Consider the following 22,049-nt stretch of genomic DNA (forward strand, 5'->3'; position numbering starts at 1 on the left):
ATTTAAAGAGTATTCAAAAATTTTTCCCAGAGAGTTTTTAAAAACGTTTTTATTACAATTAGCTAGTTAATTTCGGTACAGTAGAACCGTAATTAAAACCGTAACCAAAACCAAAAAAAAGTTATTTTTAAAAAAAGTAACCACAAAAAGAAAATAAACTATTCAATCGGTGATTTTAATTTTGATTGTTTACAGTATCATGTCAAATACAACATTAAAGAGTTTTACAACGACTTATTTAAAAACGGAGCGTTTCTCTTAAAAAAGGAATCATTAAATGCGATATCATAGATCATTTTCCAATTTTTTTCTCTATAAATACAGATACTAAATTAACACTAGATAAAAAAAATAGCTTTTGTAAACGCATTTATAGCAAAGCAAATTTAGCATCATTTAATGACCAATTATCAATGCTTCATTGGCACTATTAATCATTTTCAGGACGCCAACTTAGCATATAGCAATTTTCTTAAAACATTCTATGATATTTATGACGCAAATTTTCCTAAAATTGAAACAAACCAAAAGCTGAAAAAAATAACATCCCCATGGATAACCGATGTACTAAGAAAATCTTCCACAATTAAACAAAAATTATATATTAAGTACGTGAAATCCAAATCAGTTGGAAATGAAATCCAAATCAGTTGGAAACCATTTTAGAAAAAATTTCAAAAAAAAATACTATCATGACTTACTTACAAAAAAAAAAAAACTCAAAACGCACTTGGTAAGTTTTAAGAGAAATCACTGGTAAAGCTAAAACTAAATCAGGCGCTTTGCCTAACAGTACAAAGTTAATAATAAAATTTTATATGCTTCAAGCGATATTGCAGTTGAATTAAATAAGTATTTTATTTTAGCAGGGCCTAACTTAGCAAAAACTGTTCCATATACTAGTAATTCTTTTGAATTTTTACCTCAAAAAACAACAAATCTTAATTGCATTGAAATATTCCATAAAGAATTTGAAGCTGCTTTCAAAATGATTAAACCAAATAAAGCAATAGGATTCGACTGTATCAACAGAAACATTCATATAAATTCATACAATATTCTATATAAAATCTTTTCGTCTTACGTTAGCCAAGGAGTTTTCCCTGATCAACTTAAAATTGCCAAAGTAATGGTAAAATTCTTAAAGTAAACAAATTTTGATAGTTGTTGCAAACAACTATCAAAATTATTAACATATATATATATATATATATACATATATATATATATATATATATATACATATATATATATATATATATATATATATATATATATATATATATATATATATATATATATATATATATATATATATTTGAAAATAATAACAATAATCTTCAAAAACTCCATAACTATGACATTTATTTATCATTCAAATTTATTTGAATAAATAAATATTTGAAAAGATAAAATAGATTTGTTTTTGTACTGATTTATGGGATATAAGGCATTTAAACGATCAGTATGTAACATGATTTGATAAAAAATAGAGAATGTGTAAATATTCTAGTATTTGATGATTGCATAAAGAATGATTTGAGAATAGTAACTTGATTTAATTGTCACGTGATTTCAATTAAAAATTACTAAAACTGTTCTAAATAAAAATTGATTTACCCACAAACGATTAAAACATCAATATAATTAGGAAACCATCATGACCCCATATATTAAGTTAAAACAACAAAATTATTTTCCGCAAATGTTTCTTTTCTATATACGAAATTTGTCATTTCTTAAATTAGGACTTTCTTAAAGCATAGGACTTTGTTAGGTCACACTACGGTATGTTTTTATTTAAAAAACTAAACAGTTGGATTGTTCTCCTAATCACCTGAGCCGTTTTTAACAATTTAATCTAAAAAATGGCATTAGGCGATTATTAATTTTTATCAATATTTTAATGAATAAATTGAGAAAATATATTGCAAAATAACTTCACTTAACATTTAGTTATATCTAATACAAAATATTGTAATATATCGAAACCAAACGATATTTAATCGGAACGTATCGAATCATATCGAAACTGATAAAATATCGTTACCCCTTTTTTAGCGATAAATTATGCGATATTTATCGCTAAAAGCAATACTGATATCATGCATATCAAAACCCAAACAATATTTTATCGGAATCATATCGAAACATATCGGATCATAGCAATTCATGTCGAAACCCATTATCGTAAAAAATATAGGTTAGTTTCGATATTTCGATAACGATACGCAGATGCTTAACAGAAACGTTCAATGTTTAACGTCGTTTTATTGGTTATGCTTTGAGAGAACGCGTTCTCAAAATGCACGCGGTCATTGGAAAAAGATCTCTTAAGCGAGTTAAAACTTTTTTCCTTTTGAAATTTAATTATTAGTTTAGATATATTACATAAAGAATCATACTAAGATAAATAATCATCTTTAAGATCATATTATAATTGAAGTAAGTATATAAAATAGTTGTATATACATTTTTATTAGATAAAATAGAAAGGATTTAAGTTTTTATTAGATGAAGTAGCAAGGATTTTAAGTAGAAAGGATTTTAATTTTTTAAATCGTTTATATTTTGTTTGTTTTAGTTTTTCTTTTAGCAGTTTTATTTTTACTATTTTATTTTTTAGAAGGAAAATAGGGGTATGGATGTTATTTAAATTTTTTACAATTTTTTACATGCATCACTGTTAGAAAATTTTAGGATGTATCACTGATGAAAACACCCAAAAAAATCCATTTGAGGGATGATAGTACATACCAATGTGATATCATTCCAAGTATTTTTAAAATCCAGGATTGGCGTCCGTGAGAGAAATTGGCATTTAAATATTTGCTTAAAACAGAAAAAAATGAAATCATCATTGCTTGAAAAAAAAATGAATTAAACAACCAAATATTGCATTTCTTAAGGTTTATTTTGAAACAGATAAGCATTAAAATTGCACTTGATAAAAATTGAGTGTTTTTTTGTTATTTGCCACAGCCCTTCAGCTTAAAATTTGTCAAAATTGTTATTGTTTGCTGTTACGGTTAAACTTGAATTTTTTGTGTTTTTAGTTATTTTGAAAAAAATTTAAGTGAAGAAATTAAAGTTTTGAAATGCCAAACAAAGCATAATTTCACACTGAGTGCCGAAACTATGTTTGCATTCTTTGCATGTCAAAAAGTGACCGATCACTGACACTCTTTCTGATAAGCAGACTGACAAAACATTAACCAGAACCTTTCGACTTAAATGATGATAGACTTCCACATGAGATGTACACAAACTGTCATTTCCATCTTCAGAAAATTGATGAAGGAAAGGCTACAAAGTCTTTTCCTAACCTCTATGACTTTTCTTCCATCCTTGTGAAACAACCCACACGAAATTCACCTGATTGCAACTGCATCATTTGCAAAATTGCAAAAACCAATGGAAAAACACCATTACTAATGACCAGCAATGTTGTACCAGAGAGAAGCCCTCCCAAAATTTATAAGAGATGTTCACATTGTCTGACAATAGTTGGACCAGGATTACCACATTATTGTACCCCTGCAACAAGACGGGTCAACCTGCAAAGGCTAGCAAAAGAAGACACCAAAGGTGCAGAGTTTGTGGATTCTTCTGTGTTGAAAACACATGATTCATCACCCAATGGTACTGTGCGACTTAGCCAAGCAAGTGGAGGTCCTAAATTACCACTTAAACTTGTTATGTCCATTTGATTTATTTAGAAATTATTATTTTCTTGTTTATGCCTTAGAAAACCAATATTCATAAATCCACCATTCAATTTTTAAAAAATATTTAATTTTGTTTTAGGAAAAGAAGCCCCAACTCAACTTTTCAAGGAACTACTTCCTGCTGAAAGCTTGGTGAAAGTTCAGCTTAATACAGGGTTACCCAACAATTGCATGAAACAACTTGCTTCAACACTAAACTTTATCAGCCCTCAAAGAGTTGTTGAGCCTTACTTTGCTAAAAAATTTTCAGAACAAGAAAAGTTGCTCAATGACTACTTCACTGTTTCAAAAGTGAAATTTTCCAATTGCGATACAATCAGAGAAGTTGTACATAGCAAGGATGTTGCCAGCCTACTGCAGTTGTGTTATCTGCACGAAATGTTTCTGATCAGCCTCTTGTTAAGATTGGAATTAATGGGGTTGGAGACTTTCTTAAGATGAGTCTGGGTGTTCTAGAGACAACTCTAGAACCAACAAGTCCAGTCTTAAAACCACCAAAGCTTTGCAGCTCTTCCTTCAAAGACTCTGGAGTAAAAAACAGCTTTTAATTGCCATCTCTGAAGGAATGCCAGAAACATATGAAAACATACAAAACCTTTTGAAACTGACACAGTCAAACTCAATTCACTTTATTTTGTCTTGTGACATGAAAGTTACAAATATCATCTATGGAATTCAATTCCATGCCAGTAAACATCCATGTTGTTGGTGTGATGCTGATTCTTCAAAACTTGGACAATGTGGTTCTTTGAGAACATTTGGAGGCATTAAAAAAGCACACCAAGAATTCGTTGCTCATGGAAATGACGTGAAAAAAGCTAAACAATTTGGAAATGCAATCCACTCACCTTTGTTGAACTTTCCAGATGAGTCCCTCATTCTAGATGCTATCCCACCCATGGAACTTCACTTGCTTCTTGGTGTTGTCAACCATCTCTACAAAAACTTGGCCAACATTTAGCCAGAATGCAAAACTTGACCTGAGGCATTAAACATATCTCTGCAGTCCATTTTTAAGGAAACTACTGCCAAAAGCTGTTGAAAAATGTAGATATTCTCCAGGAAAAGGATGAAGCTGCAGCTGCATTTGCAGCATTTCCATTCATTGATACATTCAGAAAGTTTAAAAAGGTGGTCGTGGCTTGTTTTAGAATGCAGCTTGATAAAAATTACCAAGAACACATTGAAAACTTCAGAAGTTCATACCATGATCTTCCTGCTACCATCGCACCAAAGAAACTTATTTTATTTCCGTTCAACAAGTTCTTGAAAAAGTAACTATATACCGTACAAAGTTGCTATTAAAATTTGAGAAAAGTTCAGATGTGTTAGCCAATCTAGGTTCAGATCACTCTTGTCCAAAATGTAAATTTTTACCAAGCGAGGGTACTTGCAACGTTATTGACAATTTACCTGCTCTGTGTGATTCACTGACTGTTGATATTAAAATGTCATTAGGTTATATTGCTGAGTACATTATTCGTGAAGATGAAAATCCAGATGACACCTTTTATTTCTATGAAGCGTATGGAAATTTTGTAAATGACATAAATCGAGGTTTAACAATTCCTGGTGACAAAGTTTGTCAATGGGCAACTTACTGTTACATTCTTTTAATGAAGTATATAATGACACTTGTCGGTCATCACTGCGTAACCTCCTTATGATGCTATCAGAATTTTATTCATTAGGTATGCAAAGACATCATGGATTAACAATGACAAATATTTTATTAAATAATTATTGTCGACTCTATTCACCTCGTTCCGACAAGGAGCTAAAGCAGAAGTTGATAAAACTCAGCACAAAGTAAAATGTTTGCAATGTTTTTAACAAAAACTGTAAAATAGTGTTTCGTAAAATATCTAAAAAGCTTGTATTTACTTTTTGTTCTCTAAAGATTTTATCTCTTTTTTTCTCAAAAATTTATTTTTAATACTTAAAAAACCCATTAATAAATTTTGTGGTAAGTGCTAATATTAAATTATAGCCAAATATAAATCTATATATACTAAACTGTTTATGTGCTGATTAAACATATTATACATTATAAGCTATCCACAACCATTTAAAACTATTCTAATTTTGTTTTCATACATTTTAAAATTTATTTATTTAGACACATTTGATAAACTCAAGTAAAGTAAGTTTAGTTTAAACAACTAAAGCTTTAAATAATAAAAAAAATTACTACTTTATTTGTCCCTTTCGTAAAGATATTCAGCAACTGAGTCACGAACATTTTTTCCTGGTCCATTGTTCCCAGTAGAAGAAACTGTATTGGGTTGAGCCACACTGTCATCATGATTATGCGTTAGCCATTCTATTATAATATTGTCGTCATAATGTTCACAAATGTTGAGAAGAGTGGCGCAAGCACTAACAATTCTTGTAGTAAAGTTAATATTGCAATCCATACGTTTGCAAATCGAGCTTTAACGCGTCCAAAAGCATTTTCAACTACTCTTCTAGCTCCGCAAAGTATTTTATTGTAATTTTTTTGAACTTCACTAAGCTCCAAATTTTCAGGATACGGTTTTAACAAATGACGCGTTAAAGGAAATGCTGAATCACCTATTAAACATAGTGGAACAAGAGAACCGCCCAGCTCTTTATAACATTTATCAAAAAGATTTGATTCAAAAATTGTTTTCAAAGAAGAATTCTGCAAAATATAGCTGTCATTATTTTTACCAGGCGATCTAATAATATTTATTATATTACAATTCAAGGCAAGTTAGAACACATAGTTAAAAACCGATTGTTAGAATTAATACAGCATTAATTAATACAGCATTATAACAAAAATAAAAATGAAACATGTAATGCAATTTGTATAGATAAAAAACAAATTACGTTGGCATAATAAAAAAACATAGCACTATAATTCATCTACAGGCTTGTATCATATCGTGAAGAAAATATTTCTTTGGTTAAAAATACTAAATATATATAGCATAGAGATACAAAAAAAAAGTATTTGTACCATATAAAATACACTTTGTTAAAATAGTATGACAAATTTAAAAAATATCACCAGAGATGCACTTTAATCCTTGAAATCACAAAGTAAAAATTCCTTTGATAATTGTAATGTGGTTACATAAAAAAGATATATAAATAGAGATTAATCTACCTTTTGACTTTAACATAATTATTTACTAAAGAGATATCTTGACTAATAGAACACCTTAATTTTTCATTAAGAATTTATCATATTCTACTTGGGCTTTAAACACATCTACTTGGGCTTGAGATGCATTTTCAATTGCATCGCACATACGCTCTAAAGCAGCAACCTCTCTGATTCGTAGCTCTTGTGAACGGATTTGAACATCTTGATTTTTATTTGCTATTTTTAAATATTATAATAGAAATTTGCTTTTTTATTTGTTTTTTCACCATCAGAGTTCCTTTGTTTATTGCAGCCGGGTGTAGATTGAGTTGGTTCCTCATCAGGAATAGTGACAATAGATTGTACATCACTTGTATCATCCAAAGCTTCAATATTTAAAATACCGAAAGTCTCCTTGCCATCTTCCATTGTGGCAATCTGTAATTAAAAAATACACATTAAAAAAATTACACATATGAGAAATGATTATAAATCATATTTCAACCAAAATTTATCTCTTGACTTTGAAAGACTTGGCTTGAAGTCATTTTACTCCCTTACCCTCTTCCAAACAAAAAAGGTCTATATAGATAATAGCATTTTACAAATTGATCTCTTGCCAATATTAAAAGATTCGAAAACTTGATATTATATGTTTTTGATCTGTATATTTTAAGTCTGCCAAATGTTGCAAAATTAAGAACTTCTTAAACCAAATGTAGAAGAAATATTCAACATACTTGCATATATTACTTTAAAAAATATATAGTACTTTTAAAGATACAGCTATAAATTATACTAAGCTTACCTGACCATCTTGAAAATCTTGAGCAGAAAAGTGATAACTTTGAGATAAAAGTTCATTGTCAAAGGAAGCTTCACTACCTATTAATATGGCAACAATATTGTGAGGCCACCATTTACTACGAGCTCCTCCTGACAAACCCACTTGAAGTTTTTCTCTATGAAAAATATACTTAAATATAAGTAAATATACATAAATATAAGTAAATATAAACACATCATTAACAATATATAATATGAATTAAATAACTTTAAATGTGACAATTAAAAATTATTAACGAGCTGTAAATCTACAATAATAAATAAGATTTTAAATAATTTTAAAATAACAACCAGTTACAAACTAAGTTGCAATTAGATATACATGGTAATTTTGTAAAATACTTTCATCATTTCAGTAAGGTATAATACATTTAATATAGAATATGTACATTACCTAAATTGTTTCCTCAAATAACTAATTTTAGATTAAATTTGAGATCCAGTTAACAGAGATATGATATTAAATGTTTGAAAATCCAGCTGCCATTTGTTTGTAAATATTTGCGTTTTTTCTTGCAGATATTAACACTTTGTAATTATCTTTCTTATCTTTTTATAAATCTAATAATACTCTTGTGTTAGCAATATTCCATACAAATTTATTTACAGGAGATATGCAAATACCATTACGTGTTGTGCTGCTGTCAATACTGCCTTTATCTGAATGCCAAGACATTGTGTAAAATTAAAGTTTTTTCTACTAAAAGTGGATAAGTACATTGAATCTAGTGACAATAACAATAGCAAAAAAAAAAAAAGAAAAAAGAAATACTTAATAAAAGAATTATTAGTAGAAGGTTAAACTTTACAATTGGTATAAATGTTATGGGCTTATTAAATAATTTAATGTTGCAGGTTTTAAAAAATTTAATGTTATGGGCTTAATAAACAATGGGCATACTAAATAATTTAATAAATTGCTAAAAACTGGTAACCAAGAGAACAGAAACTTTCAAATGCTAATTTTATTCTTATTTTTACTTTTCCATACAATGTAATAACTATGTCATTTAATAACATTGATCTGTCAACACTATTGTTTTTTTTTTTTTTAAATGTCAATAATTGTAACACATTATTGACATTTATGGCAAAGATAAAGGGTGAATTCCTATCTATAGTCAATCAATAATATATATTCTGAATAAAGGACTTACTTTCACAATTATTCACAAACAGTAAATTAACTAATATTAAGTAAATATGGAATATTTACGAGGAAAACACTAATGGTAATATTCACAAATTAAAATAACAAGATAAGACAAATCTAATATAATAAAATATATGACAATGCTAGTAACCAATAATAATATCATTAATAACATTAATATAAATAATAATCTCAATGATGATATTAACAAAAATAATAATAATAATAATAATAATTATAACTGGTAAGTCCAATGATAAAAAACTTTGCTTATTAGTTTAAAGTTAAATTTTATAAATAAAATTGCTATAAGTTTATTAAAAATGCATTAATAACAATGCTTGATAAAAATATAATTAAATAAAAACTATTAAACAATGAAAATTAAACTTTTTTAACGTAAGTTAAATGTTACCTTAAATTATACTTATTGTCTATTCAAATTTAAATCTGATCCCAATTAAGAATACTACAGCCTTTGTAATAATGGTATATATGAAGATTAGGTTTTTAAAGACTCACATGGATATCACTTTTTTTAAACTAATAATAATTAAATTTCTATTCTATTTATTCAAATTTTAAATATCATTAAAAATAACATAAAATTTTTGATAGCAAAAAAATCGTTTTTAATTCATCGCCCACCTACTCCTGATTGATACTACTCATGATTAATACTCATGTGGGCTTGGAATTTCCTTAGCTGCATGCAATTACCACAGGTTTTTAACTCAATGAATAAAATTATGAAACAATTTTCAAAAATATTTTCTGAATTCAATTAGAAAGATGGAAGGCCAAGACTAAAAGTTTCAAGGCAATACATGCTCCAAAGGCCTTGCAGCATGTTGCAAAATTTACAAGATTTACAATTTACAAGCAAAATTTACAAGAATATCGATACTATTGGCCTTCTGAAGGCCAATAGTATCGATACTCTTGTCTTGATATATGACCAAGACCAAGAACAATGCAGAGATCAAGGACTAAAATCTCTAGTTAAGATGACAACAACTTTATAAAAATAATAGTTTGAGCCTTTCACAATAAATTTGCAACATGCAATACATTTTTATTGTGTCATTTTGCTTACACTCATACGGTTAATTTAAATATAGTTGAATATAGGCACCATTTTTTATACCAAAACTAATAAATGTTTCTCGCATTTTATGCGAGTATTATATAATACTAGGCGAGTAATATATACTTGCATTTTATACGAGTAACGGCACCATTCATTTGCATATAGCAAATAACAACGTTGCAGATATGCAACGTTGTAGCAAAGCTCTAAGAATTACCACAACAACATTCATATGCCTACTGTATTTTTCACTAAGAGAGTTCTTTGTAAAATTAAAATTATAATTACTTTTATATATATATATATATATATATATATATATTTAATTATTTGAAAAATTAACTTTTTTTTTATTTACATATTTATTTTAAAAATTAACTTTTTTAATAAAAAAGCGAAAAAAATTATTCAATTAAGGATCGTCCGATAAACACGCAACGTTAAAGTTTTTTATAAATTAGGAGTAAAGATCCTTTACTCATTTGATCAGAGATTTTATTGAAGTCAAAACTTTTTTAATTTTTGATTTTGCTGAAGTGTCTGCAAAATTTTAAATTTAATTAAAAAAACTTTTTTAAATTGTATTTCAAAATTCAATTTAAAAAGAAAAAAAAATTTAATTAAGTTTAAGACCCAAGCATTATTCGACTTAAGCATAACTAAATAATGATTATTCTTTTGAGATTTTAGAGAAAAAGAAGTTTAAAATATATTTTAATAATCAAATATAACTAAATAATATTTAGAAAATGTGATCAAATTTGATACAATTTATTAACAAATCATACTTTGGTTTATTAAAGATTTTTTAGTAGTTTTTTTTAATATAACTGTTGAATAAATTAGAAGTTTAGAAATCAAAGCAAAAGATAAAAATTGGAAATTCTATTCCTTTATCAGTAATCATTTTCATTATCAGTGGTCATTTAGTAATCATTTTCATTATCAGTAATCATTTTTTATCAGTGGTAATAATTCTTATCAGTGGCGGTAACTTCTTAATTTAAGATTCTTTTTTTTTCTATGACAAACAAAAAGTTAACAATGAGTAATGAAACGGTCAATTTTTGTTGGGATCTAAGTTTGATGTTTTGGCCGTAGGATCAAATTGTTAATCATTAAAATTTTAATCATTAGACTTAGTTCAACTTAAAATAAAATTTAATCATAAAAGAGAAATATCTATACAGATATCGGTTTTTGAATTTGAATTTTATCGAATAATCAAAATTGTTATGAAAAGCAGATTTTTTTTCCAACTCAAAACCTATTTTTTGCAACAGAATTTAAAATGCACAATTTTGTCAAACTAAAAAAATGTTACTCATATTTTCATTTCAGATAGAATTTGAACCACCTCTATACAGTTTGAATTTTGATGAGATTTGAACCACTTAGATTTAATTTTTCTTTTGTTTTTTTATTACTAACCAATAAAAACCTCATATTAAATTTTTATTTACCAGTAAAAATCTCGGATTAAATTATTACTGTCATTATGAGAACTTTACTACCCATGTAAAAATATATATAGAAATATATATAGAGGCAACGTGTGTTTTGCGACCACATTTTATTTTTTCAATAGCATTGACAAAATACAACGTGGTTGCACATTCCATCTTTAAAACGTTTTAAATTACTTTATTACTTTTCATTACTTTTAAAGGTTTTAGAGATTTTAAGAGATATCGTTCTTTAATACGTTATTAGAAGTTTACGAACTTTCCACAATACAAAGTAAACTCAAACAAAAAAAGTGTAAAGTCACAGTGGATTACCAGGTTTTAGTCAATCGTTAATTTGATTTTCTCATTTAGTTAAACTTTCGAATTTACAATTTAAAAAAGTGAAAAAAAGTTTTAGTCAATCGTTGCATTTGATTTTCTCATTCAGTTAAACTTTTGAATTTGACCATTGACTAATTTGCAGAGATAAAGAGTGGTTACAAGGTCTTAGAATACTCATCTATACTGTACTACTACCAAAAACAAATTTGTTTTTAATTTATGAGTCCGTAACATTGAATGAAACAAAATTCAGTTATATTTTCATTTATATTATTTAATCAATTTTAATGCGAATTGAAAACAATTTTTAGTTGAAAAAGATTACAAATTAATAAAATAACATTTAAATATCATGAATTAAAACCATTCAAATGTAAAACATATTTCTCAAAAGCATGGCTGACGACACGGGTTTCGAAGTAGAAGGGCGCAATCGTCTATTTCTAAAAAAAGTTCTCTATATTTAGAATTTTCTCTAAAAAAAAACTAAAACAAAAAAGAGGTCCTTTAGAAAACAAGTAGAGGGAAATGTACCTCTGCCTCTCGGCGTTGTCGGCCCTGAAAAGTGAGTCGATAAATAAAAATATACAATTGTTTATCAGATTTCATCGGTTGTATGGGGGAGGAGGAGGGGCTTATTTTGAAAATCTTGCGGAGGAAAATGTGGGGAGAGGGGGGAGGGGGAAGGTAGGGGGAAAGAAAAAATACATAATAAACCCCCATGACCTTTTCGGGACGACCCTAACATAAACTAAATGTTTTTAACCTTCTTTAACCTAAACTAAATGTTTTTAAACTTCTTTAACCTTATTCCAATGAAAAATAAACTAAACTCTTATATCTTTTCAAAATTTATTTGCAATAAAGCCCAAACTCGAACATGGTTATCATGATTTATCATAACTTTTTTTGCATACTAATCTTGAAAGATCTCTTATATCATATCGCGGAGCTTTTCTTTGGAACCAAATAGTTTTGAAAGATTTTAATTTTTCACAAAGTTGGAATCTTTCTACTTTAAAAAATAAAACTGAAAAAACTTATTTCTTTAATAGATAATATATTTGAGTTCTTTTGATCTTTTATAAGTATTTCCTTAATGCAATTTAAAACAAATTGTTCTTTTTATTTTATTGTTAAACGGTGTTTTATATTTTAGATAATAAATTATATTTTATCTAATTATATCTTTATCATTTTTCTTCTTCTTCTTCTTCTTCTTCTTCTTCTTCTTCTTCTTCTTCTTCTTCTTCTTCTTCTTCTTCTTCTTCTTCTTCTTCTTCTTCTTCTTCTTCTTCTTCTTCTTCTTCTTCTTCTTCTTCTTCTTCTTCTTCTTCTTCTTCTTCTTCTTCTTCTTCTTCTTCTTCTTCTTCTTCTTCTTCTTCTTCTTCTTCTTCTTCTTCTTCTTCTTCTTCTTCTTCTTCTTCTTCTTCTTTTTCTTCTTCTTCTTCTTCTTCTTCTTCTTCTTCTTCTTATTGTATTGTTACACGACAGGGTCTTATGATCCTCTCTGATTTACCGTTTTTATACCGTTTTTTATTTAATTTAACTATTTTTAAAAGTTATGTAGAACGACCAGAAAATATTTTACGAGAAAATATTGTTATAAAATAATAATAATAATAATAATAATAATAATAATAATAATAATAATAATAATAATAATAATAATAATAATAATAATAAAATAATAGTAACAGCAATAATAATAATAATAATAATAATAATAATAATAATAATAATAATAATAAAACCAACTGAATTTTTTTTTTTTTGCATAGTTTTGTTCCAAAAGAGTACGTTTTTTTGTCAACATTCTTTTTCATAATAAAAAGATACTGAAAACATTGATCACCGAGATCAATTTTTTTAGAAAAGTGGTGACTAACGTTTAACAAATGATGACTAACGTTTAGCAAATGATGACTAACGTTTAGCAAATGATGACTAACGTTTAGCAAATGGTGACTAACGTTTAGCAAATGATGAAGTTTTACCGTTTAGATTTTTTTTTCTCTTTATTAAAACAACTTTATTCTCAAAAGATAAATTTTGAGTCAATGTACAATTTTGCATAAGACATTATTTGCAATTTTTTTAAATTAATTACTTAAGTTCGCCTACCCCTGAATTAACAATTTTGAACTATACTATATTTTAAGCAGCAATGGATACCCGATTACATTTTGTATACAAGTATATGATTTCAAAATGAGGATGTTTTACAGTGAGCGGATTCATCCCCTCACTGTAAAACATGCGCCACAAAACTTAAAATTCATTTTGGAAACTATCGTTAATAACTTTTTTATTAAATCTAGTTAAAGTAGTATTTTAATATATTGTTTTTAAAGTAACGTGTTTAAATTAAGAACCTTATATTTTGCTTTTTTAAACCTTTTTTTTTTGCCTTCAACAATTTTTCATAAGTTTTTTTGATATGTTATATAACAATTACCTCGTTTTTTATTATTATGTGCGGATTTGTATGATGGCACCTTGTGCAAAAAATTTATGTTCTCTTAAAAATAAAAAAAAGTTTGACTAAAATTTAACTAATATTCTGATAAAATGACAACCACCTTTAGATATGGGGCTCTATAAAAAAAAAAATTGAGTTGTTATTGCATCACCCATATCTCCTTTGAGTCCCGGCCTATTTTTTAAAATTGTTTAATTTATTGATATTGTTAACGTAAAACTCTTGTGAAACATATTTAATTAAACAGCAAAATATATACTACAATCAAATATGAAAAAAATAAAAAAAGATTTAATTGCTAGCCCCGTTCTACATGAACCTATAAACTCACTTTTTTGTAGTAAAAATTATTATTTGAGAAAAAAATTTAATAAATTTTATAGTTTTTATAAAGCCATATTGTGAATTTTATGCCTTAATATTCATTATGTGCCTCACTTATTTAGCCCTGTTGACTTTTAAAACTCAGACTAGTTTTAGTCTTCGTCAAAGTAAAGATATATAATGGAATAAGAAAGTTATTTGCGATAAACGTACACTTATTAACATTTAAACTTTAGGTGTGTCAGACATATAATGTGCATTATAAAACCTGACGCCCGATTAATATACTGTCAAAAATGCAACAATACGTTTTAAACTGAGCGATAATTAAATTGTATTTTTAACACAAGCTGCTTATAACTTGTACATACGATCATACGAATTTAAATATGAATTTAATTGTTTCTTGATAAAACCAACTTGAAGTTAAAACTATTATAATATGCTTTACAAAAGCTTTATTTCTCTAAACTTTATTAAGAAAATTACTTGATTGCATTTTTTTATTTTACTAAGGTGATAACCACCAAAAACACGTCCATTTTTAAAAACCTAGTAGCTAATGCTCTGCTCTTACTGATAGATTACCTAAAAATGCAATTCAAGTTCCCCATTGTGTTAAATTTGGCTGCTATAGCTAAGTTGCAAACATTTAAAATTTTTTACTCTTGATGGAGATTTTGAGTAAATAATGATTACACAAGCAATAATAAAATTAACAACAATAATCATGACAAAAAAAACTGTTTTCTATTAACATATATATATATATATATATATATATATATATATATATATATATATATATATATATATATATAATAATAATATAATATATAAATAACTGCATACTTATACGCGTACACGAATTTTTAAATATATTGACAGTAATTATTTAGAAAGAAGCGGAATAAGTTGTTTTTAAAATCTAGTATTACTGGAGAGTTTTTAAGGCATTGAAAATCTTATTACAAGATTTTATACTTTGATATTTTTAAGATTGATAGATTCAGATTGTTAACAGATTTAAGAAAGTAACGGTTATTTGCACTTTTAGGGAAGAAGTTAACCTCTTTTTTAGGAAAGAAATCATCTTTTTATCGTCATGCAAGATATATAATGATTATATCACCGAGTTGCTACAATATATTGGCCATTATCGCAAAGAACTCGTTTTCGTTTTCGTCAGTACCTTAAAAACATCTGAGAAATGGAGATTGACCGATAAATCTGTATACATAATGCGAAACTTTTTAGAAATGGCTAAAAGAAAAAATACAAGCTGAATGAGACACTCTGCAATACCTTTACATTACCATTGAACAAATTTTCCATATGAAGTCACGCGCAATCAGTTTTGTTTGAAAAGTAAAAAAAACTGGTGCTAATGGCAATCAGACAAAATTCCAAGTTAAATATTTCATAAAAAAAAGGTAATTTACCGGAGGCAGTTATGAAAGAAATTAAACCTATTTTTCAAAACTTGTGAAACCCTGAAACGCCTAAAAACCATTATTGAGTTAATTTTTTTTGTGTGTGAAAGTTGAATTAATTTTTTATCTAGTTATTCTTTTTTTGTGAAAGTTGCCCTAAGGCAACTTTAACAAAAACAATTGGCAGTTCACGCTCACTTGCCCATTAATAATAGGTGAACCCCGCTCACTTTCATGACCTGTTAAGGTTATAAAGGTTAAACAGCGCAAAAAAAGGTGATCACGTTTGCATGCATGAATGGAATTGGGGGAGTGGATTAGACCACCAAACATATGAAACTTATACGAGGAGAGACCACCGAGAAAGAAAAAGGCGGGGGGGGGAGGAGAACACCGAGCATACGCACGCCTGGGGGTGGGGGGACCAATTCTGGAGATTTGTACCCCCCCCTCATGCGTGCGTACATTACATATGAACAACCCCTTATTTTACGTTAAAAATCAACTGATTAACATAAAACAAAGCAAACACACAAAATTAACTTAATATATTTATATAGAAAATGAGAAACTTTGAAGTGGACTCTTAAACTATTAATAATTTTTAGGAACTTTTATATGAAAAACTTTTTTGTTCTTTAACTAAAATTCTATTAAAACTGTTTTGTAAAAGTTTTTATCTTTAAATTTTTACAGCAAGTTTGAAGCTAGATTTTTAAAATTTAAACAATAAAGTAGTTGACTAATGTTTGTCAGATTGACACAGGCAAATAATCAGAATATTTGCGTTTATTGGGGCCATTATGGATTTACGGAACATTAAAAAAATCTTTTAAATTAGGTCCTCTCGCTTTCTTAACGTAAAACACAAAATGGAATTTTTAAAACTTTTAGGCGCGATAAAACAACGCATGTTCAGCTTGTGATGAGAATATATAATCACGCTCGCTCAAGAGTTTTGGAAGGAGGAAATGATAAGCTGCTGAATTGATTTTTTATAAAAATTCATTGATAAAAATTTTAGTTAAAGATAAAACTTATTTAGTTTAAAAGTAAAACCCTTTCTCCCTACTATTAAAAAAGCAAAGTATTTCCATTTCTTCGCGTAGTCTATTTTTTATTTTTTTGTTTTTACAACTGGAAACCAAGACTTATAGCAAAAATGCGTATATATTACTTTATGACTTTCGTAAAGAGCATTTCTAACAATAATTTTTTTTTTCGTATTTTAGACTACCTGAATATTTAAACATACATATTTTTATCATTTTATTTTGTGTGTGTATGTGTTAATGACGCAATAGTTTGAAGTATTTACAATATTTTTCTAAACGCTTTGCTCTTGCCAAAAATATTTAATGACTGCTATTTCTCATCGAAAGTATATTAAATAAGAATTTTAGAGATATAATATTTCACTTGAAATACTGACAAGCAATTTATATTCATAAGAATAACTACATGAAATCAACAATATTTCAGCTTCCTTGCGTGACCATACATGAACTGGATTTAAACGATTGCTGTAACGCTAATAGTTTGATAGTAGTGCAATCCTGCAATTTTCTGAAATTTTTTTTTAATTACTAAAATATTATTTACGAGGAATTAAAGTTTATTTATCAAATAACAAAAATTTGCGTCTTTCTGTTCCGTGCGTGATTCCGCCTCAAGCTAAATTTATTCAAATGAATACTATTCTTTGTAAACAAAATGTTTATATAGATTAGAACTAAATAAGAGTAAATTGGAGATTGCCAGTTTTATTATTAAATAATTAGACAAAACATATACGAGTTTCCGTGCGTGGTTTTTTTAAAAAAAAGTCCTGTACTGATTTAAAATACAGCACTACGTTTTATTTGATGAAATGTATTTGCAAAAGTGTGCAGAGTATTGTGGAGGAGAATTTATTGGTACCATTGATAATAATGAACCTTATAGAAGTATTGTATATTTTATGATAACTGGGTTAAAAGAAAATATACTCTGCATAATAAAAGCTTCGCCATTTACCAAAACCAACAGCGAGTGATTAAAATATGAAATAATTTGTTAAATAGAAAAAGATTTATTTTTCAAATTTTTTTCATTCAATTTTTGTTATTTTTTGATGATATTATTATTAAGTCTGATGAAATTTCCTGGAAACTGTGACGAGATGTTTATGTTAAAAATGAAAACTTGGATATAAATTTAAGAAAAGTTCTTAGAATTTGCAATAATATTTTTCACTCAGGCAAATTTGAACAGAATGTCCAGATTGCATTTGACATTTTTTATGAATCTACTAAATGTTATAAAATCTCATTTTCTGAATTCCAAAGTTGCTACCAGTTTCCTGCATCTTTTCAACTTGTAGTGGATAATCTCCAACTCAAAAGACCATATTGTTTTAACAATAGACTTGGAAAAGCAGCGATTCAAGGTGATAAAAAGCCTAAGTTTTTGAGTGAAATGACGCAGTGGCTTTTAACTTGAGAAAGCTCAAAAATTTCCAATGGTAAAAACTTTACTTTATCAGCTCAAATATTTTCAGCTTTATAAAGGACACTTCTATGCCAAGCATCTCTAATAGAAGACTTTTTAAATAATGGCTTTGACTTTGTTTTGACTACTCGTTTCCAAAGTGACCCTATTGAAAGGCATTTTGGCCAATGCCGCAAAATGAATGGTGGCCAGTTTCTGGTAAGCTTGAAGGATGTTTTATATAGTGAAAGAGTAATGCAAATAAAAAATTTGGTAAAAGAATCAATCAGTATTATAGAAAATGATATCAAAGCTGATGAAACGTAATGTTCAGATAAATTTTTAAATGAAATAAAAAATATTAACTGTGAAAAAATTATACTCTCTGATAAACCTTGTGAAGTTGCAATGTATATTGCTGGGTATATTGGAAAAAAGTGAGTAAAACAGTTTAGAGAATGTTGCAAAAATTTTTTCATTTGTAGTAATTCTACAATAGATTCACAAGATAAACATTTAAATATTTTTTCAAGAAGTGCGTTGATAGTACCATCATTATATGTTATTGTTTATGTTTGTGATCATTTTGCATATATCAATTATTTTTGATATTATAAATAGTTTAAAACGGCTCGACAGAAAAGCAGCTAAACTTTTACTTGATATTGCAATAAAGCATAAATCATTTTTATGTTTCACCCACTGGATTAAGGGACGAGATCATGTTCACTATTTTAAACATATACTTCAACAATGATAAAAAAGTTATTACTGACTTGATTCATAAAGACAGTATAGTTGGTTTTTAAAACGACAAAGATTCAAATAATTTTTAATGCATATTTTTAATTTGTGTGAGTTTTACTTCTTGCATGTTTTTTTTTTTGTTTGTTTTTCAGAGTTAATTGCTTTGAACTAATTTTAATGTAAATGTAAAGGAAAATTTGATATATTTCACATGTTATTTATTTAGTTCAAATTTCAATTTTTTATGTGATTTTGACTGTCCACCAATTATGATATAGAAATTAAATATATATCGAAAGATCTATCGAAATCTAACAATTAGAAAAGTAGATAAAAAAAATAGTTCAAAATAGTTAAAAAATTAAAAATAGTTAAAAATAGTTAGAAAAAATTAAAAAAAGTTAAAAATAGTTAAAAAATAGTTAAAAAATAATAAAATAAAAAAGTTACCTTATTAATGTTTATACTTTCCTTCCTTAAGGACAAAATAGAAATACTTGGTATATTTATATACTAGAAGTAGTATTTCTTATTTATATTTATATTGCGAATTAAACAAATGCAATTATAGACAAGAAATATCGTTAAAGTTTAAAATCTAATTTAAAGATTTTTGTAAATGTAAATATAAACGGATAAATAGCCTTCTATTTTTTAAGTGAAAATGCAGGATGTAAGCCTGTGTATTTCAAGTAGGCCATGATTTTTTTTATATTGTTTCAAAATATTATTTTTAAAAATATTAAATAATGCACCAACGACCACTAACACGTTTAAAATAAAATGCTGACAATTCACTATACATAAGTAACATTAATTTAGAGATAACAACAACAATGTTATATTATATAATAACATTTGAAAGTTAATTTAAAATTTTTCCAGTTACTTTAAAAGTTTACTTTTAAAGTTTTTTTTAGTTATAATTAACAAAGTATGACAAGGTAAAAAACTGATAGAAGTATACATTAAATAAAGCTTTTATACGCTTCGAATATAATTATGTAATATAAGCATTTAGCGCCTAGAATATAATTATGTGCAATCTTATTATACAATTATGCAACATATATATATTTACATACGTAACAATTTAAGAAATAAAATTTTAAAAAACATACCTCAATAAAACAAAAAATAACAGTTCAACATTTTATTAAACCAGAACATAACATAAAATATTTTTATTTGGAAAAATTGTAGCAACAAGACTAGACAAAACTTACCATGGTTCAAAATGGTTATTAAATGAACTATGGTTAAAAAAAATAAAAAATAAATAAATAAATCAACATTCGGAAAAATCATTTTGATTATCTTAATAAATTAAAATTATATATATATATATATATATATATATATATATATATATATATATATATATATATATATATATATATATGTATATATATATATATATATATATATATATATATATATATATATATATAATATATATATATATATATATATATATATATATATATATATTATATATATATAGATATTATATATAATATATATATATATATATATGATATTTATATATATATATATATATATATATATATATAATATATAAATATAATTATATATATATATATATATATATATATATATATTATATATATATATATATATATATATATATATATATATATATATATATATAATGTACACATTCTAACACAAAAATTCACCTAAGTTTGTAGAGGACTTTTTTCTCCATTCATACACAACTCAAGTTATGTAAATTTAGAGGTCAAAATAGAACATTTAAATTAGTCAAAAGTAAAAAAATATTGCAATAAAAAAACAAAACAACCTGTGCAATTATTTATCAAAACTAATTTAAAACAAACACATTTAAAAAGTTACATAACAAAAAATAGAGAAGGAACCTTTATAGAAACGGAGATCGAGAAAAACTTCTCACTTTATCATAAACTTTTTTTGGAGTCGTCTTAATATTACCAGCACCTAACAAAGGCATTTTATCAATGACTATATCCATGGAAGCAGAATGAGAACTAATAAAAACATTTTTTAAAATGCTTTTTTTATTGGCACTCGATTTTTTGCTATTGTAGATGTCACCAACGATTTCAAAACAACCTGCTGATACAGAAATGGACAACTTGCTATGGAAAAAGTTAATTATGGATAATCTACTACTTGGAGCTTTATCCATGTTTTTCTCTTAGGAAATAATTTGTATTAGCTGTTTCAAGTGATTCGTGTGATCAGCAATCTTTTGAATGTTTTCGTTTTTTCTATTGCAAACACCTTTAGTAGCTGATTTCCAAACAAGTGTTGCATAAATTTTTCTTTTCTGATTCATTATTATACATACCATCTTTTTCCCATAAGGAGTCAAGTTGTTTGCTAAATGCTCCAGAAGTCATAGGTTGTCCTGACTTACTTTAAAAAATGTTATTCATCAAGTATTAGAAATTTGCAACCATATTGGGTCTATAAGTATTGAAAGCCGTTTAAATACAAGAGGATTTAATACAATAATGGCATGTCTATAACTATCAAAGGTCTTATGCTTTTTTACAGCTATGCTAAATGGCTTTCCTTGTTTCGTTAGTAATTATTAAACTCTTTGACAGTCTTGTTTGCTGTCATAACAAATCTATTGGCATTTTCAAGATGTATTACAACAACAAGATGATCTCTTATCGTAGTATACTCAGATTTAATGATGGTTTATGAATAGAGCTCAAAAATATTATAAAGCTTAGATGCTTCTACTGAGTTATGAGAAGCAAAGTATATAATCATCAAGTTGTAGTTTCTTTTTTTCATAGTAATGCAATCATTGAGTCGTATCACTTTTTACCTTAACAAAAAACTACACTTATCACCT

The sequence above is a fragment of the Hydra vulgaris genome, chromosome 13, assembly GCF_038396675.1.
Source record: "Hydra vulgaris chromosome 13, alternate assembly HydraT2T_AEP".
In the NCBI taxonomy this organism is placed as follows: Eukaryota; Metazoa; Cnidaria; class Hydrozoa; order Anthoathecata; family Hydridae; genus Hydra; species Hydra vulgaris.